Raw genomic sequence first — 27,986 nt, 5'->3', positions numbered from 1 at the left:
ATGAGGCACTGGGTTTGATTCTCAGCACCACATACAAATAAATAAAATAAAGGTTCAGCAACAACTTTAAAAAAATAAAATAAGAGGTAAAGAACTATTTAATGTTTCTAAATAGTTCTCAAGAATATTTATCATATATGTTTATTTACTTTTCCATACTTCAGAAAATCACCTTTACTTTTTAATTGATTATATTGGAACCAGTGAGTTTAATCATTTAAAAATTAGCTATGGAAAAAATAACTTCTTAAAGTTTGTTTTAAAAAAAGAGACCTGGTCACATTTTAATCTTTGACTGTTCCTGGCTTGTCTTCCTTTGCTCCTGAACACAGCTGAACACCAAGGGGCCAGAAACATCAGCAATAGTAATGGAGGCAGATGATGGTGATGGAGAGGTGCGGCCTTTCACTGCCCCACAACATGGCCACACAAGACCAGTGAGTGACTAATGACCTGTGTGTACATCTGTGCATGTGTGTTTGAAAAACAGCTGTTTGTGTTTGACTTTCGGAGATAATTTCAAAAAGCCTTCATGTTTAAAATATTTTACTATGAGAAGATTAAGATTAAATTAAAATTTTTACCTAAAGAGTACTCACCAAAACCACTTTTTTGACAAATAAAAATCTATGGCTTCTTTAAAAGTTAGAATACTTAACTCACTGGGTTTTTTCTTTCCATGTTTTGCCCCCTTTTCCAGAAAGGTCATCTACTGCTCTGTTTTTTCTCTGTTTCATAATGTGGGTAACTCTTCTACCTAAAACTTAGATCTTTCCTCTTCCCCAGATTCTGTACTTTATTTCTCCTTTTGACATTTCTCTCAAAGCCTTGATGGCATTCTAAAGACAGTTGAGAGTGAAATTCCTCCCCAGCTGAGGAGAATTTCAACAGTAAAGAGCTCAGGTGGAGCCAGGGAGAGAACTACTAAGGGGGCTGGACTGTGATGTGGTGGCTCCGAGAACTGCCATCGGATCCCATCTCATGACAGATGGCTGTGTTTTCTATATTCCTTACAACTGGCTCCTTGAAGTGAAAGGGAGGTAGGCATTATTTTTGTGTAAAATGTTTTGTGGAAATTAGTTATTTCAACGTCAAGATTTCTAGTCTTTTACATTTTATCTTTTTATGGAAAATGTTAGTTTTAAAGTGTGCTGCTATGTTGTTTTACTATTTTATCTTTCTAACTTTAAAAACTATATTTCGTTGTAGATGGACACAATACCTTTATTTTATGTAGTTATTTATTCTGTGGTGCTGAGGCGTGAACCCAGGACCTCACACATGCTAAGCAAGCACTCTACCACTGAGCTACACCCGTAGCCCCTGTTACACTATTTTATATCTGGGCACAGAGATTTTATTCATAGACCTGCTATTTTGCTAGTTATACTTTTTTTTTTTTTTGGCACTGTGGATTGAACCCAAGGACACTTAACTACTGAGCCACATTCCCAGCTCTCTTTTTTATTTTTTGTTTTGAGACAGGGTCTCGCTAAGTTGTTAAGGCTGGCTTTGAACTTGGAATCCTCCTGTCTCAGTCTCTCAAGTTGCTGGGTTACAGGCATGCACTGTTGCATCCAGCTGCTAGTTATACTTTTAAATAAGTTCATGCTATGGCAAAGAAAAATGTTTCACATTTTTTTTCACTACATGACTTTTGTAAGTCTGAAAGTATGGCTTTCTTTAGAACAAGAGAAATAACTTAGTTTTGGTTAAAAATTAAGGAATTCTGAGTAGTGTACCAGTTAGAATATTTGAAAATATTTGTTTTAAAATCTCAGTCATGAACAATACCTCTGCATATTTCCACACAGTCTATAACTGATGCTCTTCCTACACCTCTTGGTGATGCAACTGTGGGCAGTGGTGCCACGAGAAAGAACATAAATTTGACTGATGAGGAGATTGTGGCGAAAATAAGTATGTTATCTACTTTTCATATTATTTATGAATTAACATTTCTTAAAACATTTGACCCATGTCTGGGGATAGAGCTCAGTAGAAGAGCACTTGCTTGGTGTGTGCAAGGCTCTGGGGCCTTCCACAGCACTGCAAAGAAAAAAAAAAAAAGACCCAGTTGAATTGAAATATATACCTTTTATTTTAGCTTAAGGCAGAAAGACTGTTTCTTATAGGAGTAATTGCTTCAATTCAAATGTAGTGAGCTGGGCATGGTGGCATATGAATATAATCCCAGCAATTCAGGAGACTGAGGCAGAAGATTTCAAATTCAAGGTCAGTCTAGGTGACAGACTCTGTCTCAAAATAAGATATAAAGGGCTGGGCATATAGCTCAGGGGTAAAGTGCCCCTAGATTCAACCCCCAGTACCACCCTCAAAAAGTGAAGGCAAAATATTATTCATTTTCTTTGCTATTGCATTTGAAGTCAGTCCCTTCGGGAGCAATACTATTTCCTATGAGCCAAATGTAAAGGGTATGAACGTGGTCATAGTTGGAAACCTTATCAAAGGAGGTTTGTATATATTTGTCCAGACCTATAGCTTTTCAAAATAGAAACATTTAGTCATAAAATGTATTCCAAGGAAAAACATGTTTTCCAGGTCTCTTTAAAATCACTTAATATTGCAGTGGCCTGAATCAAGCATTATAAATAATGTAAACAGTTCCAGGAAGGAGGTAACAATGATGTCTGATAACAAGCCCCCACTGACTGTAGTTATAAAGAACAATGTGATGTAAAAGCTCAAGGAAAAATACTTTAGAGATGGGTGTTATAAGCACTTACGTATTCAACGTTTTTTTGTTCTGGATTCCTCAGTATTTTCCAATATAAAACTGCTTTAACTGTGACATCCTAGGGATATTTGTATATAGGGCTGCTGCTTTAAAAAATAAACTAAAATAGTTTACTGTGACTATTCATTTGTGACCTTTAGTTATCACATCCCCTGTCTTTATGCCCTTAGCTTCTTGGCTTGAATCTTAGTAGTTAACTTGAGATTGAATACCTACATAAAATTATTTATGAGTTTCCTTACATGGCCCTGTCTTCGTTTATCTTGAGGTAGTGAAATTTTAATGTGATTTTCTTATATTTTGACTTACTGGTCATAAGAATTCACACTAGGATTTTATATCCAACCTCCTAATTTTACCATTTCGTCGTCATTTCTTTGAACATTGCTAAAACAGATATATGATTATTCCATAGTAGAGTAATGTCTGTAGTAGGAGGTGGTTTCCTAAATATATTGAAAGAAGATATCCTGGAATAGTCAGAAAAGTCAGTTAGGATTATTCATTTGACTATCACTTATTTATTATTACTGATAGTTGTTTCATAATTTATCATTAGTATATAATACATGCAGTGAGGAAGAAAAGTAGAGTGCAGAATTTCCCATGAATTGCTAAGTTTTTGTTTGTTTTTGATCCTAGGGATTGAACCCAGGGGTGCTTTACCACTGAGCTTCACCCACCCCAATCCTTTTCAGTTTTTTTGTTTGGAGACAGGGTCTCACTGAGTTTCCAAAACTGGTCTCCAGCTTGGGATTCTTTTGCCTCATCTCCTGGTTATTTGGGATTTCAAGCATGTGCCACCATACCCTGCTGGAATTGCCATTTGGAAAGCTGTACATCCTGAGAATCCCCTTAATTCTCAGGCAGACTAGAACATTCAATTGTTCTGAAATGTCATGATGTTTGAGAAAGTGATTAGTTAGGAGTCCCAACCTAATGGAGAGTATGTGTCTTCTTGTTTTGAACACACTTTTGCTTAAGTTTCTTCAGAGTTTTGTTTGGAACCATTTATTGTTGAAACTTGATGTGTTTGAAAATGACTGTTTTAAAATCAGTAGAGTTTATTAAAAGGAATCATGATACTAAAATTAATTTGTTTTTAAAATTCTTGACTGAAAGAATTCAATGTTGTTTTTGTTTAACAAGGATCTATGGTGAGCATCGGTGACCCTAAAACAAAATATACAAGATATAAAAAAATTGGACAAGGGTAAGTTATGATTGTATTGTTATAATATTCACTACTTACTGCGTATTCAGCATGAGCTCTCTTCCCTCCCCACCAAGGACATTGAACACTTACTGTATTCTATGAGTGGTACCTTAGGGGATTTGTGTAAATACATAATGCAATTGTTCAAAAACCTTACATGTTAGCAATGACTTTACATCATTGTTTCTTCTTGAATGTTATTTCTCATAGATGGTAAGGTGTTATTAAATGGAAAAGTTGCCCATGACATATTTAAAAGCCAACTTTATTGCAGGATTATAGGCCATCAAAACTCTTGACTTGGGGCTGGGTATGAAGTTCAGTGTAGAGCATGTGTCTGAATTACATGAGATCTTGGCTTCTGTCCCTGGCATTGCAAAAACAAAAGCAAAGCAAAGCAAAGCAAAAACCCACACATTGATCTGGGCTTGCTGGTGCACACCTATAATCCCAGCAACTCAGGAGGCTGAGTTAGGAGGATGGCAAGTTTTCAGCCAGCCTCAGCAATTTAGTTAAAACCTAAGATAAAAAGGGCTGGGGAGTTAGCTCAGTGGTAAGGTACCCCTGGGATTCAATCCCCAGTACTAAATAAATAAATAAATACCCAAAATGTTTTTGAATCCTATTATTGAGTATTAATCTTTGAGTCTGCCACTCTGATTCAGTAATTTGTTTTTAAACTATGCTAAGCTCTTTCCTTTATTGCTTGAGAGCAAATGAATATCTTGAATTTTTATTGTTACTAATCTCTAGAAAATGTTCTGTGAACTTAGAAAGAATAGTAGGATTTAGAATGAGAATTTTTGGAAACATCCTTAATTTCTTTTTTAACAACTAAATTCAGTTCAGCACTGATTTTAATAATAATAAAAGTTGAAAATCACCTTAATATTTTAAGCATGATAATATGTTGAATAATTAATAACGAGTGAATAAGAATCATACCTATGTATGTAGATAGGTATCAGAAATCCAGGTGAATTATTTATTAGTTTGTTTGTGATCCTGGGAATTGAACCCAGAGGCGCTTCACCACTGAGCTAGTTTCCCAGCCCCTTTACAGGTGTGTGCCACCATGCCCAGTCAGATGAATTTTTAAAAGCAAATTGTAGAGAAATACCTGAACATTAACTTCATAATTGAAAGTATAGGAAAGCGCTTGGAAAGTTGCACATCAAATACAGTATGAACACCCAATGCAGGTTCCCTGAGGTGGAGGGAGAACGCTGCAGGCAAGGGCACACCAGAAACTTCCAGGTGCACTTGATTGTTTCTTGAGCAGGGAGCTGTCAGAATGAGTGTCTGTTATTCACTCTTTTCTTTATCTTTTCCCCTATATTTTTGTAGGTCTGAAATATTTCAAATCAAAGTTTTGCCTACAAGGATTGTCTCCCCTTTTCCCTTTCCTTTTCTTGTCTTTAAGATGCTAAATCTAAAAATTAACCGTGAGAAGGGTAAAGTTCTTGGCTATTATAAATGGCAGTGATTTAGAAATCTGAATTGTGACTGTGTCTTGTTTCCCCTAGGTTTTCTGGTACGGTTTTTATTGCTATTGATGTGGCTCTGGGGCAAAAGGTAGCAACTTTTTCATACTTCTAGATGTTCTATTAGCTTTTTATTTAGGAGAAAAACTAGATAAAGCTCAGCATAATCAATCGGAATATACTTTTTAATTGGATATATGTTGCAAGAATTAATCTATAAACATTATGCATCATATGTGCATGTGTGCATATGTATATGTATATGCATATGCATGTAGGTGTATGTTTGTGTGTGTGTTTTGTGCATGCATAAAGATATTTGAGTGTCACTGATGTTTCAAAACAATAACCACTAATTTTCTTAATCTGATAACAGCTATTTAACAAAAACAAAATGATCCAGGAAGCATCATATTTAATAATAAAATCTTAGAAAAATATGCTTAAACTTATGGAAAATAAAAAAAAAGAATTAATCTATATAATTTTATAGCCATTCTCACATGAGGGTGAACAAAGAAGGAATTATGTCATAAATAAGCAAATATTTTTTAAAAAAAGTTTTCCCAGATTGGAGTGAAAAGAGGGTTAATTCCTGGCACTGGACTGATCTTAGGTTGGTTAATCAACTTCAAAATAATTCTGAATATATTTAGGGTTCAGGTAGTATAAAACACTGAGCATAGTCAGTGTGCAAGTGAAAATACTAATTATTTGTCAGTTGTAATCTCACTATGTAATATCATGTGTTACTATAAATTAGTGACTGGTTGGTGTTTGTTACTTTCTAAGAGAACTAGGAAAACCATTTTTTTTTCAATTCTGTTTCCATTATAGGTTGCGATTAAGCAAATTGATTTAAAGAAACACCCACAGAAGGAACTGATCCTTAATGAACTTTTGGTGATGAAAAAACTAAAGAATCCCAATATAATTCACTTCTTGGACAGGTAAATATGTTTGAAGTTCTTTTAAACATTAGGATAAAAATATGGAAATTTATATAGTCTGGTGGTTCAACGGAGGCTAGCCACTTTGAAGTGCCAATAGTGAAGAATAAACTTAAAAGAGAAAGAGGAGAGGTGAAACTAGCCTACTCCAAGTTAGAAGGTCCTTCTGTTACAAGGATATTACTTGGCAAGTGAGAGAAGGCAGCTAAATTAAGCACATTGCAGATGATTTGTATATTCATGCAAATGATCAGAAGCAGAAACATTTAAGAAATGGTCAGCTGGGATTCATGTCTTAATCCAGGGAGCTGACTAGCAGTCAATTCTTAAACATTTAGATCAGTTTTTATTTCAAATGCTGTTCTTTGTGTACAAATTGTATATGTTTGTCAAAAGCTCATGCAGGCCATGTGTGTTGGTCCATGCCTGTAATCCCAGGGACTGGGGAGGCTGAGGTAGGAGGATCATGAGTTCAAAGCCAAAATTTAGCAAGGGCCTAAGCAACTCAGTGAGACCCTGTCTCTAAATAAAATACAAAATAGAGCTGGGGGTGTGGCTCAGTGGTTGTGTACCCTGAGTTCATTCCCTGGCACCCCCACCACCAAACAATAAAAAATTCATATAGATTAGCAATTGATGTTAAAAAAAGAAAAAACAATGGAAAACTAAGTATACTATTAATTTTTTTTAAAGAGAGATAAATTTTTTAATATTTATTTATTTTTTTTTTTTTTAGTTTTCGGTGGACACAACATTTGTATTTTATTTTTATGTGGTGCTGAGGATCGAACCCAGCACACAGCATGCCAGGAGAGCATGTTACTGATTGAGCCATATCCCCAGCCCCCTATTAAATTTTTTAAAAACACTTATGAAATATATGAATGAAAGATAACTGGTAAAAAATGATAATAGCAGTTGTATTAGAGGGTTACAGGTGATTTTCTTCCATATATAAATTTATTTAGGATGGAAAAATGATAATATATTTTGAGACTTTAGCCCGAATCATGGGGTCTGGGGGTCTGCATTCATAAATAAATTTTTAGGTACATTTCTCTGCTTTTTAAAATAATATTTCAAGTCAGCATGGAATGTTAGTTAAGATAAGCCATAGGCATTGTAATCGTTAGAATTTGACTTCAGGTGCTGATTCTGTCACTTTCTATGTGATCTTAGATGAGTTACTTCACCTCTCCAAGCCTCTGTCTCTGTATCTGCAAAACAAAACCAAGAATCCTTATGTGATAGGGTTATTTTGGTTGGAAAACTCCAAAATATACACCAAGACTGCTATTATGGGCAAACTATGACTTAAAAATAATAATGAATATCATAATGGCCCTTGGACTTTTTTGTGCTGTTACATAGTAACTTTCCAGTGTTTTTCTTGGCTCTCAAACTATGAGCTCTGTAGTTTTATTATTATGGCGCTTAACATTTGAACTCTTGAACAAAGAGTGTCATATGTTTAAAAAAATAAAAGGTATGTTTCGTATGTTCTCTTTTTAGTTACCTGGTCGGAGATGACTTGTTTGTAGTGACCGAGTAACCTTGACTGTGGACCACTCACTGATGTTGTAACCGAAACCTGCATGGATGAGGCGCAGATTGCTGCTGTGTGCAGAGAGGTGAGTTTGCTTTCTTTGAGATAAAGCAGAGTGATGTGTGGTCAGTAAGAGATGAATTAAAGGAAAGTTTTTCTGCACAGGGAATTTTGATTGTACACATCCTCTGCAAGTTATCCCATACTGTTTCATCTCAGATGAGCATTTCAGTCCTTCATGTGTAGGATACATTGGGAATGGGGTTTAGGCCCTTTTTTATTTTTTATTTTTTTGTGGAATTGGGATTGAATCCAGGGGTGCTCCACCACTGAGCTACATCCCCAGTCCTTTTTATTTATTTATTTATTTATTTTGAGACAATCTCAAAAGTTGCCTAGCTTGGCCTCAAACTTGTGATCCTCCTACTTCCACCTCTTGTGTAGCTGTGGTTACACGCATGCCTAGTTAAGGTCTTTGAAGAACTAAATTCACCTGCAATCTCCTTATAGTCATCATGATAATTTATCATCCAGACAGTGCACTTTTGAGAACAAAGTGGAGTGCTTTTAAAAAATATACCACTCAGCCAGGTGTGGTGGTAGAAGCCTGTAATCCCAGTGACTCAGGAGGCTGAGACAGGAGGATTTGCAAGTTCAAGGTCAACCTCAGCAATTTAGGGAGGCCCTAAGCAACTTAGTGAGACCCTGTCTCAAATGAAAGTGTAAAATGGCTGGAGATGTAGCGCAGTGGTAAAGTCTCTCCAGATTAAACCTCCAGTGTCCCTTTTCTGGCATCCACCCCTACCCGCACCCCCCCCACTCCCAAAATAAATTGGGAACTAGAACTGTCACAGACAAACAAGGCACATTTACCTTTAATATCAGTAAGTCTGCCTCTAGCTTTATTGAGCTCACGGAAGGTGAAGGAACTGGTGGTTTCTTTATGTTTTTTAATGAATTTCTTTTTGCTGAAGCTAGTAAAATTTTCCAAATTGCCTAAGTCTAAGCCAAAAACAAGTTCCATCTGTTTCTCCATAACTTGTTCTGTAGAGGAGACTGGGGATAATTGTTTGCTTATTGTCACTGAAACTGATACTACTTTGTCCTGAGGTCACAGGATCATTGTCATAAATGACAAAATTATAAAAGTTTATGATGGACTATAGTGTAAAACATAGTGAATTATAAACTTTGTATAATATTTTCATTAAGGTAACATTCTTTGAAACTTTAATTCTGAGTTGTATTAAGTACTGAAGTACTTAAAGGAAGGAAATCAGAACTCTTTCATAGTTCTGAATATCACATCCCTTAAAAAAGTTTATTTGGTCACTAGAAATCTAATCACATTTTAAGAATTTATCTATTTATACTTAATTGTTTTTCTCAATTTTTCATAGTTGATATTAAAATCTATTTTAGAAGTTCTAACTGTATTCACTTAGGTGTTCTTTTATGTGCCCCAAATTTAACTTGAGACTATAGTTTATTTCTACTTATTTGTATAAGTATTTTTCTGTGGCTTTAAAAAATCTTTCCAAGAATCTGATTAAATGCCTGGTAAATATAACATGATAATACCATTTATATGTTTTTTCTTTGTATAATAGTAAAATATTTTGAATGGTATTTTTACTGGTTACAAATAATGTACAGACTTTGTTGTTCTACTCTGATGGGAATGAGAATAGAAATACAACTAACTTTTCCCAAGTATATAATTTATCTTATCAGTTTGTATTAAAAAAATCATGGAGCAAAGAAATTTTTTAAATCTCATTTTATTCTTGTTTTTAAGGAAGGGGGAATTTATCCTTACTTTTTAGAAAATATTTTTAATTGTAGATGGACACAATAACGTTATTTTATTTATTTGTTTTTAATTGTGGTGGTTATTTTGTTTCTTTGTTTCTGCTCTGGGGATCAGACCTAGGACCTCAAACTTGCTGAGCTCTACACTGAATTCTACCCCTAGCCATATATTTTCATGATTGGTGTCAGGCTGTGGAGATAGCTTGACCTAAAATCTACCAGAGAAGAAATGAAGCTGACAGAACATTATATGGACGACCCCCCTCAATGCAACCAGACCACCCTCCATCTTGCCTGCTTCTCTCAGTGGCTCACATTGTTGAGACTTCTGAGTACCTCAGGTTTCAAGTGCAAATAACTACAAGTTTATCCTCTACTGTGGAAATAATTTCTAAAGAATTTATGCTTGTTTACCAAGTGCTGTGTACTATTAGGCATTTAAACCTGAAAAGGCCGAGAAGGCAATATGGACTCATTCTTCATTTTATAAGAGACCATTGAAGACTAAGTTTTAAAAATCCATGGTAGAGACGGGGGATGTAGCTCAGTTTGCCTAGCATACACAGTGCGCCAGGTTTGATTCACAGTACTGAAAAAGAAAAAAAAAAAAGAAGAAAGAAAAGGAAAATAATCAGTGGTGGATGAATTGGGCACAGGGCAGGTGTCTGCAGTCTTAGCTGCACAGGAAGCTGAGGTAGGAGGATTGTTTGAGGCCAGCCTGGGCAACATAGAAAGGCCTTGTCTTAAAAAAAAAAAAATCATTGGGAAAAAAAAGAGCTTAGTAAGACATTATTTAATAATGCCTCTAGATGAGATCAGAGTGTGGGAGGGGATCTTCTTACTAATTAAGGTATTATGTCTTCAGAACTTTGCATATGAGGGATGTTTTTCTTTATAAATGTTAAGTATTGCAGGGTCTTTGGCTGAAGACTATGCAGACAGTTCTCAGACTACAACTTCTGCTATAATGACTCTGTGTGAGCTAGTGAATGGAACTTTCCAGGACTGTTTCATTGATAACGTGTTTTCTTGTGTTCAGTGCTTACAGGCATTGGAGTTTTTACATGCCAATTATGTGATTCACCGAGACATAAAAATCGACAACGTACTTTTGGGGATGGAAGGATCCGTCAAACTTAGTGAGTAACAAATGAAGGAAGAGCATTCATTGTTTATTTTTTATTATGCTTTCTTCCTTTTTAAATAAAAAACCTTTGTTAATATTTCTGAAAATTAAAATATGGAAGGGGCTAGAATCTAGTGGTAAAGACTATGAGCTGGGAACTGAACTGGGTTTAAATAGCAGAGGTGCTACTATTTGCTCAGTAATTTGAGGCAAGTTAATTTCTTTGTGTGTCTTTTCTCATTTATTCACTGAGGAAGATAATAGAACCAATCTCAGGATTTTTTTTGGAGGTTAAACATGTAAAGGGCTAAGAAGCAGTACCTGGGTCTGTGCTAGTGTGGATGCTGCCTTAGAGATCAATTTGCATTTGTTTCCGCCATCTGTTAGTTTTTCTCATGGTACTCTTCAGCATTCTCTGAGTTTCACTCAGGATAGCCTTTTCAGGAGAGGGCTGTATGACCCTGACTCAGGGATGACAAGGAAAACATCCAACTTTTCCAATGTTCTTCAGAAGGAGACACAGCAGAGTCATGCAAAACAAAGTGAACTTCTTTCCCCTGTGTCCATGGGTTTCTGGGTTTCTGCCATGCCCTCTGGAGGACTCAAGCAGAGCTTTTAAAGTACATCCTGTAAAAGTTACTCAATCAGGTCATCAAAATAAAAGATTCTACCTTTAAATTATCTTAGTGGGCAAGTTGGGAATAGATAATCACATACATTGTTGGTGGAGACATATGAAAATGGAATTAGATTTTTTTGGATCATGTTTTGTGGTGACTCTGCCACTTACTAGATGAATGATCTTAGGTGAATTAACTAAAAACATATATGCCTTTGTTCCCCTATTTGTAAATTAGAATAATTTAAATAGTAAGCATAGCTGGGGCTGGGTTTAGTGGAGCATGCCTATATTACAGCGGTTTGGGAGGCTGAAGCAGGAGGATCACAAGTTCAAAGCCACCCTCAGCAGTTTAGCAAGGACTTCAAGCAACTTAGTGAGACTTTGTTTCAAAATAAAACATTTAAAAAACCTGGGGATGTGGCTCAGTGGTTAAGCACCAATACCAAAAAAAATTAAATTAAATTAAATTTTAAAAAAAGGAAATTACCCAGAACAAATTTTTTAAAACTTACCCCATCTCAAAGGGTTATCATGAGGATTACATATTTTTACAAGGTACTTGAATAGTACTTGAGTTTTATAAACATTCTTTTTCATTATAAATATTATTTTACGTAACAGTTGCTCTTTTCAGTATTCACTCCTATAGAATTACTAAATATATGCACCATAATTAGTAAAAGGATATTCTATGCAACATGGTAAAGAAAAACTAAAACTATCTTTAATGTCAAACAGTAAAGGAATAGTAATCTGGTATGTTAATACACCGTAATATATTATAGTTTTTAAAACAGGCAGATAAATGTATTAATATGGAAGAATCTCTTCTATAAACAGTTTACAAAATATCCTAGTTAGGTAAAACAAACCAAGCAGTTCATAGCTTAATATTCACTCTTATGCAAATATCAAACAGTCTAAAGCTTACAGGCCTGATACCCATAGTTACGTAAGTACTTGAATGGCTTTAACAATAGAAGGGAAGAAAAGATCATAAATTCTCATCTTGACCTTTCCACAAAATTAACATCAAGTACTAAAGTTTTCTGTGTCTTAGTTATAGTGGAGATAGTTGGAGTAGATGAAGGCTAGTAAGTACCTTGTCAGTATAATTACACTCAAATGTGTTGGTTTTCTAAAGTCCCTGCTAACTTGTATGCTTAGTATAGCTTCTCTTTATTTCATTTAAAGTAGTTTCAGTGTCCTGATGTTTGCCTGATTCATTTCATTTGGGTTTGATGTCCACCTTCAGTGATTTTCTCCCCTTTTTGGATCTCTTTAAATTTTACTAAAACTTTAAGGATAAAATATGTATTACTGAGAATAAACGCCCACCTAATAATCTGCACTCTGTTGTAGGAAGAAGAAGCAAAAAGTGGCAGTATATAACATTACCAAAGTATTCTAATGCCAGTCTGGATAACCTTATTATTACATTCTTTTAATAAAATAAATAAGCCCAAATAGTCCAAATGCAATTATGTCATCTGAGGTGAACTCTTTACAAAACCATATCTGGAAGCTATTAACTCTAGATGTTTTGTTTTTGTTTGTTTCTTAGCCAACTTTGGGTTTTGTGCTCATCTCACCTCTGAGCAGAATACATGCACTGGCATGCGTGGAACACCCTACTGGATGGCACCAGAAATGGTTATGGGGAAAGCTTATGGCCCTAAAATCAACATCTGGTCGTTAGGGATCATGGCCATTGAGATGCTGGAAGGAGAGCCTCCCTACATGAAAGAAGATCCCACACAGGTAAGACCAGTGTAACACCAGCTTCACTGCAAGAACAATACTTTCCCTTAAAGTGTCGTTGGAACTTCCTTGTGTTGTTCATTGGCCAAGAATTTAGGATCAAAACTTGATAAAATCTAACCTCTGCCCTTACTTTGTATCTACAAGTCACACTGCTTCTGAGTTACAGAGCTGACCGTGTTAGCTAAAGAGTGTAGGTGTTTGTTAGTCGCTGTATGGTTTCCTGTTTGGGGTGTAAGTAAGCATGGACTCACCCTTCTACATAGTTGAAGTCTCCTAGGTATGCGCCTCTCTCTACACAGTGAAGGTACTTTTCTTACCCATTAAGTTATCCACTTTGAACTTCAGTCTCTGATCCCCAAGGTCCAGAAAAGAGGAAAGCAAGATGACTCCTCTGAGAAAGCTGTATCACTGATAGTGTTCAAGCCCATTTTCAAACAGAGTAGACTTTGAACAAGTAAATATTCTTGCAACTGAGGTGAATTTCAACCATCCTCCCATCTCCTTTACAATGACCACATGTGGCCCAACTCCATTAGTAATTAAGGAAATACAAATCAGAACCACAGGATACCTCTTTACACCTAATGTCAGACAATAATCAGTGCTGGTAAGAATGTGGGAAAATTGGAATTGTTGGCCAGGCAACAGCTGTAATCCCAGGGATTTGGGAGGCTGAGTTAGGAGGATTGCAAGACTGAGGCCAGCCTGGGCAACTTCACCAAACTCTGTGTCAAAACAGAAAAACACCGTGGATGTAACTTAGAGATAGAACACTTCTGAGTTCAATTCCTAGTACTATGGAAATAAAAATGAAAAAAATGATTGGAACTCTCATATATTGCTGGTGGGAATGGAAAAGGTTGCACTGCTTTAGAAACAACTTCACAGTTCCTCAGAAAGTTAATATTGGGTTACCATATGACCTAGCAATTCCACTACTAGGTATATATCCAACAGAATTAAAAGCATATGTCCAAGGTTGGGATTGTGGATCTTGGTAGCGGCGTGCTTGTCTTGCATGCGTGGGGCACTGTGTTCGATCCTCAGCACCACACAAAAAAAGAAAATTAAAAGAAATTTTAAAAAAGCATCTGTCCATGGAGTGGGAGATGTAGCTCAATGGTAGAGTGCCTAGCAGGCCCTGGGTCAGTCCACAGCACTGCCAAAAGAAAAAAAAAAAAGGAGTAAAAGCACATGTCTACACAAAACGTGCACAAAGTGTTCACAGCAGTGTTATTTAGAATAGGAAAAAGTGGAAACAACCCAATTATGTGTCATGTAATGAGCAGTAGAATATTATTTGGCCATAAAAGGGAAGGAAGTTCTGACACATGTACACATTGACCCTTGAAAGTATTATACTTAGGAAAACAGGCCAGACAACAGAGGGAATTGGATTTGCATATTCTTTCCTGAATGCGTTTTGCCCCATTGCCAAAGAATCCAGTTGGAGTAAGCAGTTAAAATCATTTTAATAGGAGATTTATTTAGAACACTTTTCAGAACAATTTTCAAAACCCTTTTCATTTCATATATTTATTTAGCCAATATTGAATTAAGTCCCTGCCTTGTGCTAGACACTGGTTTAAGTTGCTGCCCAGAGAACCCACAAAAATTCCTGCCCTGTAGAACCTACATTCTAGTGGAAGGAGAGAAACAAGAAGGGAAATCAGAATACTACGTTAAGCAATGGACTCTTTAAGTGCTGGACTAGCAGGAGAGAGAGCGTCAGGGGTTTGTTTTTAAAAGGGTCCTCATGGAGGGCTTCACTGAGGTGACATTTGGACAGAGGATGTGAGAGTGGTGCTTATTTACCTAGGGAAGAGCACGGCAAGCAGAAGAAACAGCAAGTCCAAAAGCCCTGAGGCAGGAATGTTCCTGGAGCAGTGAAAGATCCTGAAGGGCTTTAGCAGAGTCACAGTGCAACAGTGCACTGAGCAAGCAGTAGGCGGTGAGGGTCAGTGAGGGGAGGCGCCCTGGGTATTGCTTTGTGGGGCTTCTGGCTTCCACAGAATGGGAAAACCAGTGGAAAGTTCTGAGCAGAGGCGTCAAATGGTGTTACTTAAATTTTAAGAGGCTCACTCTGGTCAATTTGTTCAGAAGAGATTCTCAAGGAAGGCCAAGGCCGAAGCAGGAAGACCAATTAGGAAGCTGTTGCAATAATTCAGATGAAAAAATGACAGTAATGTAGACAAGAATGGCATCAGTGGAGGTAATGAAAAAAAAGTTAGATTCTGGGTGTATTTTGTTTGGTTTTTTGGTTTTTTTTTATCACTTTCATTATTTATTTATTTTTATTTATTGTTGGTTGTTCAAAACATTACATAGTTCTTGATACATCATATTTCACATTTTGATTCAAGAGGGTTATGAACTCCCATTTTACCCCATATACAGCTTGCAGAATCACATCAGTTACACTTCACTGCTTTACATATTGATAAACTCATGTCTGTTGTATTCTGCTGCCTTTCCTATCCTCTACTATCCCCCCTCCCCTCCCCGCCCCTCCCCTCTTCTCTCTCTACCCCCACTCCTGTAATTCATTCCTCCCCCTTGTACTGTTTTTCCCTTTCCCCTCACTTCCTCTTGTATGTAATTTTGTATAACCCTGAGGGTCTCCTTCCATTTCCATGCAATTTCCCTTCTCTCTCCCTTTCCCTCCCACCTCTCATCCTTGTTTAATGTTGGTCTTCTTCTCGTGCTCTTCTTCCCTAGTCTGTTCTTAGTTACTCTCCTTATATCAAAGAAGACATTTGGCATTTGTTTCTTAGGGCTTGGCTAGCTTCGCTTAGCATAATCTGCTCTAATGCCATCCATTTCCCACCAAATTCTATGATTTTGTCATTTTTTAATGCAGAGTAATACTCCATTGTGTATAAATGCCACATTTTTTTTATCCATTCGTCTATTGAAGGGCATCTAGGTTGGTTCCACAGTCTTGCTATTGTGAATTGTGCTGCTATGAACATCGATGTAGCAGTGTCCCTGTAGCATGCTCTTTTTAGGTCTTTAGGGAATAGACTGAGAAGGGAATAGCTGGGTCAAATGGTGGTTCCATTCCCAGCTTTCCAAGAAATCTCCATACCGCTTTCCAAATTGGCTGCACCAATTTGCAGTCCCACCAACAATGAACAAGTGTACCCTTTTCCCCACAACCTTGCCAGCACTTATTGTTGTTTGACTTCATAATGGCTGCCAATCTTACTGGAGTGAGATGGTATCTTAGGGTGGTTTTGATTTGCATTTCTCTGACTGCTAGAGATGGTGAGCATTTTTTCATGTACTTGTTGATTGATTGTATGTCCTCCTCTGAGAAGTGTCTATTCAAGTCCTTGGCCCATTTGTTGATTGGGTTATTTGTTATCTTATTGTCTAATTTTCTGAGTTCTTTATATATTCTGGATATTAGGGCTCTATCTGAAGTGTGAGGAGTAAAGATTTGTTCCCAGGATGTAGGCTCCCTATTTACCTCTCTTATTGTTTCTTTTGCTAAGAAAAAACTTTTTAGTTTGAGTAAGTCCCATTTGTTGATTCTAGATGTTAACTCTTGTGCTATGGGTGTCCTATTGAGGAATTTGGAGCCCGACCCCACAGCATGTAGGTCGTAGCCAACTTTTTCTTCTATCAGACGCAGAGTCTCTGATTTGATATCAAGGTCCTTGATCCATTTTGAGTTAACTTTTGTGCTTGGCGAGAGAAAGGGATTCAGATTCATTTTGTTGCATATGGATTTCCAGTTTTTCCAGCACCATTTGTTGAAGATGCTATCCTTCCTCCATTGCATGCTTTTAGCCCCTTTATCAAATATAAGAAAGTTGTAGTTTTGTGGGTTGGTTTCTGTGTCCTCTATTCTGTACCATTGGTCCACCCGCCTGTTTTGGTACCAGTACCATGCTGTTTTTGTTACTATTGCTCTGTAGTATACTTTGAAGTCTGGTATCGCTATACCGCCTGATTCACACTTCCTGCTTAGTATTGTTTTTGCTATTCTGGGTCTTTTATTCTTCCATATGAATTTCATGATTGCTTTCTCTATTTCTACAAGAAATGCCATTGGGATTTTGATTGGCATTGCATTAAACCTATAGAGAACTTTTGGTAATATCGCCATTTTGATGATGCTAGTTCTGCCTATCCATGAACAGGGTATATTTTTCCATCTTCTAAGGTCTTCTTCAATTTCTCTTTTTAGGGTTCTGTAGTTTTCATTGTATAAGTCTTTCACCTCTTTTGTTAGGTTGATTCCCAAGTATTTTATTCTTTTTGAGGATATCGTGAACGGAGTGGTTGTCCTCGTTTCCATTTCAGAGGATTTGTCGCTGATATACAGGAATGCCTTTGATTTATGCGTGTTGATTTTATAACCTGCCACTTTGCTGAATTCATTTATTATCTCTAATAGTTTCTTTGTAGACCCTTTTGGGTGTGCTAGGTATAGAATCATGTCATCTGCAAATAGTGATAATTTAAGTTCTTCTTTTCCTATTTTTATGCCTTTAATTTCTTTTGACTGTCTAATTGCTCTGGCCAGTGTTTCGAGAACTATGTTGAACAGAAGTGGTGAAAGAGGGCATCCCTGTCTTGTTCCAGATCTTAGAGGGAATGCCTTCAATTTTTCTCCATTCAGAATGATGCTAGCCTGAGGCTTAGCATAGATTGTTTTTACAATGTTGAGGTATGTTCCTGTTATCCCTAGTTTTTCTAGAGTTTTGAACATAAAGGGATGCTGTACTTTGTCGAATGCTTTTTCCGCATCTATCGAGATGATCATATGGTTCTTATTTTTAAGTCTATTGATGTGGTGAATAACATTTATTGATTTCCGTATATTGAACCAGCCTTGCATACCAGGGATGAATCCTACTTGATCATGGTGCACAATTTTTTTGATATGTTTTTGTATCCGATTAGCCAGAATTTTATTGAGGATTTTTGCATCTAGGTTCATTAGAGATATTGGTCTGTAGTTTTCTTTCTTTGAAGTGTCTTTGTCTGGTTTAGGAATCAGGGTGATGTTAGCCTCGTAGAATGAATTTGGTAGTTCTCCCTCTTTTTCTATTTCCTGAAATAACTTGAAAAGTATTGATATTAGTTCCTCTTTAAAGGTTTTGTAAAACTCTGCTGTATACCCGTCCGGTCCTGGGCTTTTCTTAGATGGTAATCTTTTGATGGTTTCTTCTATTTCCTCAATTGATATTGGTCTGTTTAGGTTGTCTATCTCCTCCTGACTCAATCTGGGCAGATTATATGACTTAAGAAATTTATCGATGCCTTCACTATCTTCTATTTTATTGGAGTATAAGGATTCAAAATAATTTCTGATTATCTTCTGTATTTCTGAAGTGTCTGTTCTGATATTGCCTCTTTCATCCCGTATGCTGGTAATCTGAGTTCTCTCTCTTCTTCTCTTCGTTAGCATGGCTAAGGGTCTGTCAATTTTATTTATTTTTTCAAAGAACCAACTTTTAGTTTTGTCAATTTTTTCAATTGTTTCTTTTGTTTCGATTTCATTAATTTCAGCTCTGATTTTAATTATTTCTTGCCTTCTACTTCTTTTGCTGTTGTTTTGCTCTTCTTTTTATAGGATTTTGAGATGAAGTATGAGATCATTTATTTGTTGGTTTTTTCTTTTTTTAAGGAATGCACTCCAAGCAATGAATTTTCCTCTTAGAATTGCTTTCAATGTGTCCCATAGATTCCGATATGTTGTGTCTGTGTTTTCATTTAACTCTAAGAAGTTTTTAATTTCCTCCTTGATGTCTTCTAAAACCCATTGATCATTCGGTAACCTATTGTTCATTCTCCAAGTGATGCATGATTTTTCCTTCCTTCTTTTATCGTTGATTTTCAGTTTCATTCCATTATGATCAGATAAGGTGCATGGTATTATCTCTACTCCTTTATATTGTCTAAGAGTTGCCCTGTGGCATAATATATGATCTGTATTTGAGAAGGATCCATGTGCTGCTGAGAAAAAAGTGTAGCTGCTTGATGTTGGGTGGTATATTCTATATATGTCAATTAAGTCTAGGTTGTTAATTGTATTATTGAGTTCTATAGTTTCCTTATTCAACTTTTGTTTGGAAGATCTGTCCAGTGGTGAGAGAGGTGTTTTGAAGTCTCCCATGATTATTGTATGGTGGTCTATTAGACTCTTGAACTTGAGAAGAGTTTGCTTGATGAACATAGCAGCCCCATTGTTTGGGGCATATATATTTATGATTGTTATGTCTTGTTGGTGTATGGTTCCCTTGAGCAGTATGTAGTGTCCCTCTTTATCCCTTTTGATTAACTTTGGATTGAAATCTATTTTATTTGATATGAGTATGGACACTCCTGCTTGTTTCCGCAGTCCATATGAGTGGTATGATTTTTCCCAACCTTTCACCTTCAGTCTATGTATATCTTTTCCTATCAAATGCGTCTCCTGCAGGCAGCATATTGTTGGGTCTTGTTTTGTGATCCATTCAACTAGCCTGTGTCTCTTAATTGGTGAGTTTAAGCCATTAACATTTAGGGTTATTATTGAGATATCATTTGTTCTTCCAGCCATAATTTGTTTATTAATGTTATTAAACCTGATTTGTTTTCCTCTTTGATTATTTTCCCCCCTTTACTGCCCTACCTCCCACTGTTGGTTTTCATTGTTGTTTTCCATTTCCTCTTTCTGTAGTGTTTTGCCAAGGATTTTTTGAAGAGATGGTTTTCTAGCTGCAAATTCTTTTAACTTTTGTTTGTCGTGGAATGTTTTAATTTCATCTTCCATCCTGAAGCTTAATTTCGCCGGATACACGATTCTTGGTTGGAACCCATTTTCTTTTAGAGTTTGAAATATGTTATTCCAGGATCTTCTAGCTTTTAGAGTCTGTGTTGAGAGATCAGCTGTTATCCTGATTGGTTTACCCCTAAATGTAATCTGCTTCCTTTCTCTTGTAGCTTTTAAAATTCTCTCCTTAATCTGTATGTTGGACATCTTCATTATAATGTGTCTAGGTGTGGATCTCTTATGATTTTGCACATTCGGCATCCTGTAGGCTTCTAGGATTTGGGATTCTGTCTCATTCTTCAAGTCTTGGAAGTTTTCTCCTATTATTTCACTGAATAGATTGTTTATTCCTTTGGTTTGGAGCTCTGTGCCTTCCTGTATCCCAATGACTCTTAAATTTGGTCTTTTGATATTATCCCATAGTTCTTGGATGTTCTGCTCATGGTTTCTTAGTAGACTTGCTGAGCTGTCTATGTTCTTTTCATGTTGAAATACTTTGTCTTCATTGTCTGATGTTCTATCTTCTAAGTGATCTACTCTGCTGGTAGTATTCTCAATTGAGTTTTTAAGTTGGTTTATTGTTTCCTGCATTTCTAGGATTTCTATTTGTTTGTTTTTCATTACCTCTATCTCCCTGTGAAATTGATCTTTTACTTCTTGGATTTGTTTGTCAATGTGATCTTTCATTGTCTGATTTTGCTGTCTCATGTCTTCCTTGAGACTCCAGATCATCTGAAGCATGTATGTCCTGACCTCTCTATCTGACATTCCATCTGTTGCAGCTATTACCTCTTCTAAAGTTGAGTTGACCTGCATTGCCTGTGGTCCTTTCTTTCCTTGTCGTTTCATACTGCTCGCGTTTCTTTCTGCTTGGTGAAATTGTTGTGTCTTTGAAATTTTCCCTCTATTTATGTATATTGCTCTTGTATAGTTGAAAAATCACCCTTGCAGGGCAGGTAGTGGCTGTGATCCTCCTCCAATTAGTGTGATCCGTCTACCACGCTGGCAGGCCCTAGGTCTGCTCTGCTGGTCGGTCAAAGGTCCGCCTACCCAGCAGGCACCAGGGGCACCTGTGTCACTCCGTAGGTTGCTGGGCCTAACCTCCTGATGGGTTCCCCTAGCTTGCAGGCACTGGGGGAGGGGCCGGTTCCGCCCCTCAGCAGGCCACTGGGCCCGATCTGCCGGTGTTCACAGTCCCGCCTACCTTGCAGACACTGGGGGAGGGGACGGGCCTGCCCCTCAGCAGGCCGCCGGACCTGTCCTAGTGGGTCCGGTCCGCGTTCCCTGTAGGCGCGTGTACCCGCTCTGTTACTTGGCCGGTTGCTGGGCCTGACCCCCTGGGTGTATTTTGAAAGGAGCATCTATGTAAAAGAGGAGTTGAGGAGAGTTCCAAGAGTTATGCCCTAAGAATGAGAATGATGGACTTGAAGCTTCCCTTAGTTGAGATGGAAAGGACTGCAAGAAGGGTAGAGGGGTTAGGATGAAATTGGGAGTTTAGTTGACAACATTTTAACTTGTTTTAGACATGTGAAAGTGAAAACTAGACCTAGAAAGATGTTCAAGTGGATATGTTGATGAGGCTGTTGGGTATGCATGTCCTGGATCCAGATTAGAGAGATAAAATTGAGGCTCCTTAGCTACAGATGTTTCCTACAGCTGCCAGGCAAGATGAGGTCACAGAGTCAAGTGGGTATAGATGGACAAATATTTACCTGGCATCCTGACACAGTCTACAACTAAGAGTTGATGAGGCAGAGCAGCAAGGAGACCAAGAAGGAATGGCAGGAAAGACAGGGAAATCTAGATAAAGATACGCCCTGAAATCTATAGGCAAGAAGTGAGGGAGAGATCAGCTTGGCAGAAACCACAGTTACACTGAGACTTGATCAGTTGAGATGTAATGTTGGTGAAAACTTGATGATTGGGTAACAGGGACCAACTTAACCCTTCTTGATGGAAGCGACACCAAGAAACTAGATTATATGAAACAGTGATTTTCAAGACACTATCAGATTTTGAATGAAGGACAGTGATGTCAGAAAGTGAGTACTAACTGAAGTGAACCCTACTAGTGCCCCAGTTTCCAGGACATGTACAGAGAGGGACAACCCAGATGGGACATTGCTGGAAAAGCTGTGAAAGAGGAAAGATGGAGACTCTCGAGATCTTTGGAGGGCCCCCTTAAGCATTCAACAGAGATTGGTGTGAAGAGCCATTGTAAAGACTGAGGCTTCACAAATCTGATAAGATTGGCAAGAACTGGGCTGAGGTGTAGTTCAGTGGCAGAGTGCTTGCCTGGCCTGCACAAGGTCCTCGGTTCAATCTCCATCAGTAGGAACAAACCCTGGTGCTGAGCATGATGGTGCACACCCACAGTCCCAGCTAGTTGGAAGGTTGAGGATTACTTGAGCTCAAGTCTGGGCAACATGGTGAGACCCCCAGATCAGAAGAACAAGATTGGAAGGAACAGCACCTGCCACATGTGTAGACTTGGGAGTAGTGCCTGTTTCTATCAGCCACCGTGTAAAACCTGATCACTCACAAGATATTGTGTAGAAGACTGAAAAGAGTCTTGTCTCAATGATGGGAAATAACTACCCTTAAACACTGTTTCGGTTCCACCTAACAAATCTTACAAATAAGACCCAAATAGCTTAAAACTGTATCCCAGAACAAAGCTCAAGAATATTTTTAGGGCCACAATCACAACCATAGTTCTACTCATGCCTCAGAAGGGGCTTGTCTTCAGCATCCTCTACTGTGGATCTGAGTAGTGAAACCAGCTAAATCCCAAATGGCGCCAACTATCAGTAGATCCAGAAGGTGATCAAAGATGGGCTGGTCATCCATGAGCTTGCTACTGTCCATTCCCTGGGCTCAATCTGGAAAAACACCTTGGCCTGCAAGTAGAGCAGTCACATGAGCATAGGTTAGAATAGGTGACCCAGAGGAGAGGGTGAGTGTTGTGCAACAGGTTCTCACAAGATACCACGAATCTAGAGATTTCTACTTGTACCAGAGCCTGTACCTGGAGATGAAGGAACATGGCCTCAAACAAAGCAGATTCTCATGGAACATGTCCACAAGCTGAAGGCAGATAAAGCCTGTGAGAATCCTGACTGACCCAGCTGAGGCCCATGGGTCTGCAACCAGGGAAGGCAACCACCTTTGTGAAGAGCATCTCCAGGCCAAGAAAGGAGGAGGAGATCATCAAGACTGTCCAAAGATGAAGTGGCCCAGAAATGAAGCTCTACCTCCTGTGTGGCTTTCTTACTTACATAGACCAGTCATTCAAATAAAAGAAGCCTTGATCTGTGTGGAAAAAAAAGCCACAGAATATTTATAGGAATCCAGAAGTGGCCAGGAGCCAACAGCACCCAGACCTCCAGTCAAAGCTTTCACAGAAAGACAAAGGGGTAGAATAATTAATGTAGTTCATAATGAGGAGAAAATATTCAGGTGAAATCAACCCATACCTGACACAGATAAAAGAATTAGCACACAAGGTCATGAAAATAATTTTTATAATTATGTTTCAGGCTTTAAAAAGTTAGGCATATGGAAGGCATATTTTTAAAAGACCCAAATTAAGCTTAGTTATGTGTTGTGGTGTGGGTGTGAAGTGTCCCTGAAAAGCTCCTGTGTTAATGCAGGGATATTTGTAAGTGAAATGATAGGATTGTGACAATCATAACCTAATCACTCTCTCCTAGTTTGAATGGGCGAGGTGGTCACTGTAGGAGTGTGGCTGCAGCAGATGGGACACTGGAGGCTGCCCTCAAAGGGTTTTTTGCCCTGTACCCCTTTTCTCCTTCTCTGCTTCGATGCTTCCTGGTCACCTTGAGCACAGCTCTCCTCCACCTGGCCCTTCCCCCATGATGGTCTGCTTTACCTTGAGCCCAAGGCAGTGGAGTCAGCACACCATGGACTAAACCTCTGAAACTGTGAGCCAAAATACCTGTTCCTCTAAAGTTTTCTTGTCAGGTATTTTGGTCACAGTGACACAAAGCTGACTAACACTCTATGGAAACTATAATATTTGAGACTGGATTAGTGATAGATTACTGTAGTGGAAACTACCACAGTGAAACATAAAGATAGAAATGAAAATAGTTTTTAAATGCAATAGCATCAGTGAGCTGTGAGACATTTTCAAGGGTTTTCATGATGTGTAATGAAGTTCTGATAGAAAAAAAACAACCCAGAAATCTATCTCCCAAAAGCTAAATAACAGCTTCCTCAAATACAGTAAAGTCAAAAGTACCTCTACCTACCTGAATAAAAAAATGTCTGTCTGTTATAAAAGTATCTTTAAAAGATAAAACCATTTAAATAAAAATAACAGTGGAGGCAGGAGATATGCATACATAAAATGACAATAAGAGCATCCGGGCCAAGAACAACAACCCTAAGATTCTTGTCCTGTGTGACATGGTGTGTCATGTGATGGTCGAGTGTGATCATTGAAAGATGCAAACATTCAATAATAATAGGGAGTCTTACCTAATGACTAAGGAAAGAAAGAATAAAAAAGTGAAAAATGAGAGATGGAGCAACAGGAATGCTCCTGCTTTGCTATGGGAGGCTCCACTCCAGAAGAGGGTTTTTTCAGTTGTCCACAAAATGAAACACGACCTTACCACATAACCCAGCAATGTGTTTCCAGGTATTTATCCCATGCATTGAAACCTGTCCTCAAAAAAACCTGTGCAACATTTTTATAGCATCTTTATTCATATTTGCCAAATCTGGAACAAGATGTGTTTCAAAAAGTGAATGTGAGGACTGTGTGGAGCTCAGTGGTAGAGCACATGCCTAGCCTGCTGAGGTCCTGGGTTCCATCCCCAGCACCACAAAATAAACAAAAGAAATCCAATGTATGTGCTACATCCATACAAAGAATAGTATTCATGGATAAAAACTCAGATATCATAACACCAAAAGGCATGAAAGAATTTTATCTATTTATTTATTAAAGGAAAATAACATGGATAATTGATACATGCCTATGGTATGGGCATATTATTCTCTGAAAGATCTTTAAGAGCATAGTGCTTAGTGTTGCCCTTCCATCTAAAGGGGCTAGATGCTCTCCAATTGCAAGTGTAGCATGTGGGCTAGAAGTGTTCATCCATGCTAGGGCACTGCCTAGCATGTAAGTTTAGGACATCTCAAGTATGAGGAGTTTTTAAAAATCATTGATTGCAGGGATTCAGGGGTGTTGAAGAGGATGAGTAGTAGGTTTTTAGAGCAGTGAATTTATTCAGTATGATGTTATAATGGTAGATACACAGGACAATATTCATTTTTCAAATCCCATAGAATTATATAATCCAATACAAAGAGTGAACTCTAATGTCAAGTGTCAGCTTTGGATTAACAGAAGTACATCCGTATTTGTTCATTTGTGGTAGCATGCTTGCCTGGCATGCATGAGTCCCCATGGTTCAAGCCCCAGCACTGCTAAAAAACAACAAAAGTGTATTAATATATAGATATGTATCCACAATAGGTATCATTGTAGTAAGTATACTGCACTGTAATGCAAGATATCAATAAGAAAATGAGGGGCCAACCTGGGAACATTTCAGGATCCACATTTTAAGACCCAGTATGCATTTGGAAAAAGCATTTGCAAGGCTATCTAGTTGTCTTTTCAGTTTTGGAGAAGGTCAGCGGGATCCCTTAAGTGTTCTTCCTGTGTCAGAGGCAACTCAGCGAGGGTCCCTATTGTCGGCTCACTTTTAAACCTAAAATTTACACTAAAAAATCCATTAATTAGAAATAATTTCACTTCTAGAAATTTAAAGGTAATAATCAAAAATTAAAGAATACAAAGATTTTCTAAAGGGGATTGGTTAAACTATGAAAACACCCATATTAAGGCACGATTGAAGTTAGCCATTAGAATCATTTTATGGTCAGTTCTTAGGAATGATGTAGCTGGCATATAGCTTTTGAAGGAAAAGAGTTTCAGTAGATCCAAATTGTTTTGAAATGTGACTTTTAAAAAGCTTGTGAAGGTTTAATAGGTAGAAGGATTGTCATCATTTTTCTTTATTCTTTTATACACTCCAGGTTGATTTTGTTTTCTTTAAGCAAATGTATTGTATTTATACTTAACCCAGAAAAGATGAAGCTGCCAGGCCTAGGGGCACACACCTGCAATCTCATCTTCTGGAGAGGCTCAGGCAGGAGGATCTCAAATTGGAGCCTGCCTGGGCAACTTAGAGATACCCTGTCTCCAAATAAAGTGAAAAGAGGGCTGGTGTATAGCTCAGTGGTAGAGCACTTATTTGCCTAGCATATTCCTGGGTTCAATTCCTGCACCACCCCCTACAAAGAAAGGGGGGGCAAAGAAAGGAGCGAGGGAGGAAAGGAAGGAAGTCGAAGAAGGAGGAGGAGGAGGAGGAGGAGAAACAATAAAGGAAGGGAAGAGGGAGGATACAAAATTCAAGCAGGAAGAGATAATGATAACCTCATTTTACTCACTGTAGTATTTATAGTGATTGTCTTTGCAGAATTCAGAGTAGCTAGAGATGTTGTTCAGTGGTAGAGTGCTTTGCCAGCATGCACAAGGCCCTGGGTTTGGCTCTAACACCACACACACAAAGACACACACACACACACACACGCACACACACACACACACTCAAAATAGTTCCATAAACTTGATAAATTACATTATCATTGTTGAGTTACCTTAAAAATGTCATAAATGCTATACCCAATGGTTGCACACCTGTGATCCCAGTGACTGGGGAGGCTAAAGAGGGAGGATCACAAGTTTAAGGCCAGCCTCAAGAATTTGGTGAGAACCTATCTCAAAAATTAAAAAGAAGGGTTAAGGATGTAACTCACTGGTAAAGCCACTCTGGGTTCAACCCTCAGTATTCCACACCCCCCCCCATAAAAAGTATGTCACAGACGTTGTTCTATTTTTAGGCCTTACACCTCATTGCCACCAATGGAGCGCCAGGACTTTCGAACCCAGAAAAAATTTCCCCGGCATTCCTGGACTTCTTGAATAAATGTCTTGAAGTGGATGTGGACAAGAGAGATTCAGCCAGGGAATTACTAGAGGAAATTTGGAAATGATGCAATTTGGGGGAAATATTGACTCTTTTTGAATAACCAACAGAAAGTTTTCATTTCACTGTTCATTGATCACTACCAATAAGCAGCTGCTACATTTTAGGGTTTCATCTGCCAGGAGTAAAAGTTTAATTTCATGATAGTTTGTTGTGGTATATTATCAAATATCAGGTCCATTCAATGCTGGTGTGAGTGTATTAATGGGCTGTTTAACTGTCGATTTTTAGAATTTAGAACAATTAAAAACAACTGTTTTCAAAAAAGCTTATGAAAGTTATGGTTGTGACTATGAGAGGTTTGGGCAGGTATTAAAATTTGGGTTGTTTAAGTCAATTGTATTCATAAGTAGTCTTCAGGCCTTAGTTGAAAGAACATGTTTTGCTTCTAAATTATGCACTTTTTGTTTCCTTTCTTTGGCAGCACCCATTCCTGAATATGGCGAAACCACTCACAAGTTTAACGCCACACATCTTGGCGGCCAAGGAGGTTCTCCAGAAAAACTACTGAAATGCCATCCTATTCTTTTTTGTGTGTTTGGAAACAGATGTTTATTAACATACCATTTTTAAAAAATTAAATGCCTTAAACAAAAAACAATACCATAAAGTGAAAGACCTGGTAGCATGCAAATACTTCAGGTTGGAGAGGCATGTTTGCTCTTGATGAATGTACATATAATAAATTCCTATGACATTTGACTCCAAAATTAATGTATGAATCAGTTGGACATGATTATATGACTAATATTTTAAAGTAAAGCATAATCTTAAAGGTAATTTAAACACTGGCATTAATCTACAGGAGTCCATTCAAGGTCAGTGACCGGAGAGCTATATAAAAAGAA

At 37.8% G+C, this 27,986-nt stretch overlaps 1 pseudogene; it reads left to right on the top strand.

Moving 5' to 3' along the window:
• Positions 1 to 368: 368 nt before the first annotated feature.
• On the top strand, positions 369 to 27,649 carry LOC113190784 (serine/threonine-protein kinase PAK 2-like; annotated as a pseudogene).
• The last annotated feature ends 337 nt before the right edge of the window (positions 27,650 to 27,986 follow it).

The sequence above is a fragment of the Urocitellus parryii genome, chromosome 2 (genome assembly GCF_045843805.1).
Source record: "Urocitellus parryii isolate mUroPar1 chromosome 2, mUroPar1.hap1, whole genome shotgun sequence".
In the NCBI taxonomy this organism is placed as follows: Eukaryota; Metazoa; Chordata; class Mammalia; order Rodentia; family Sciuridae; genus Urocitellus; species Urocitellus parryii.
Note: the sequence above shows the minus strand (reverse complement) of the source record. Positions and strands in the feature narration are given on the sequence as shown.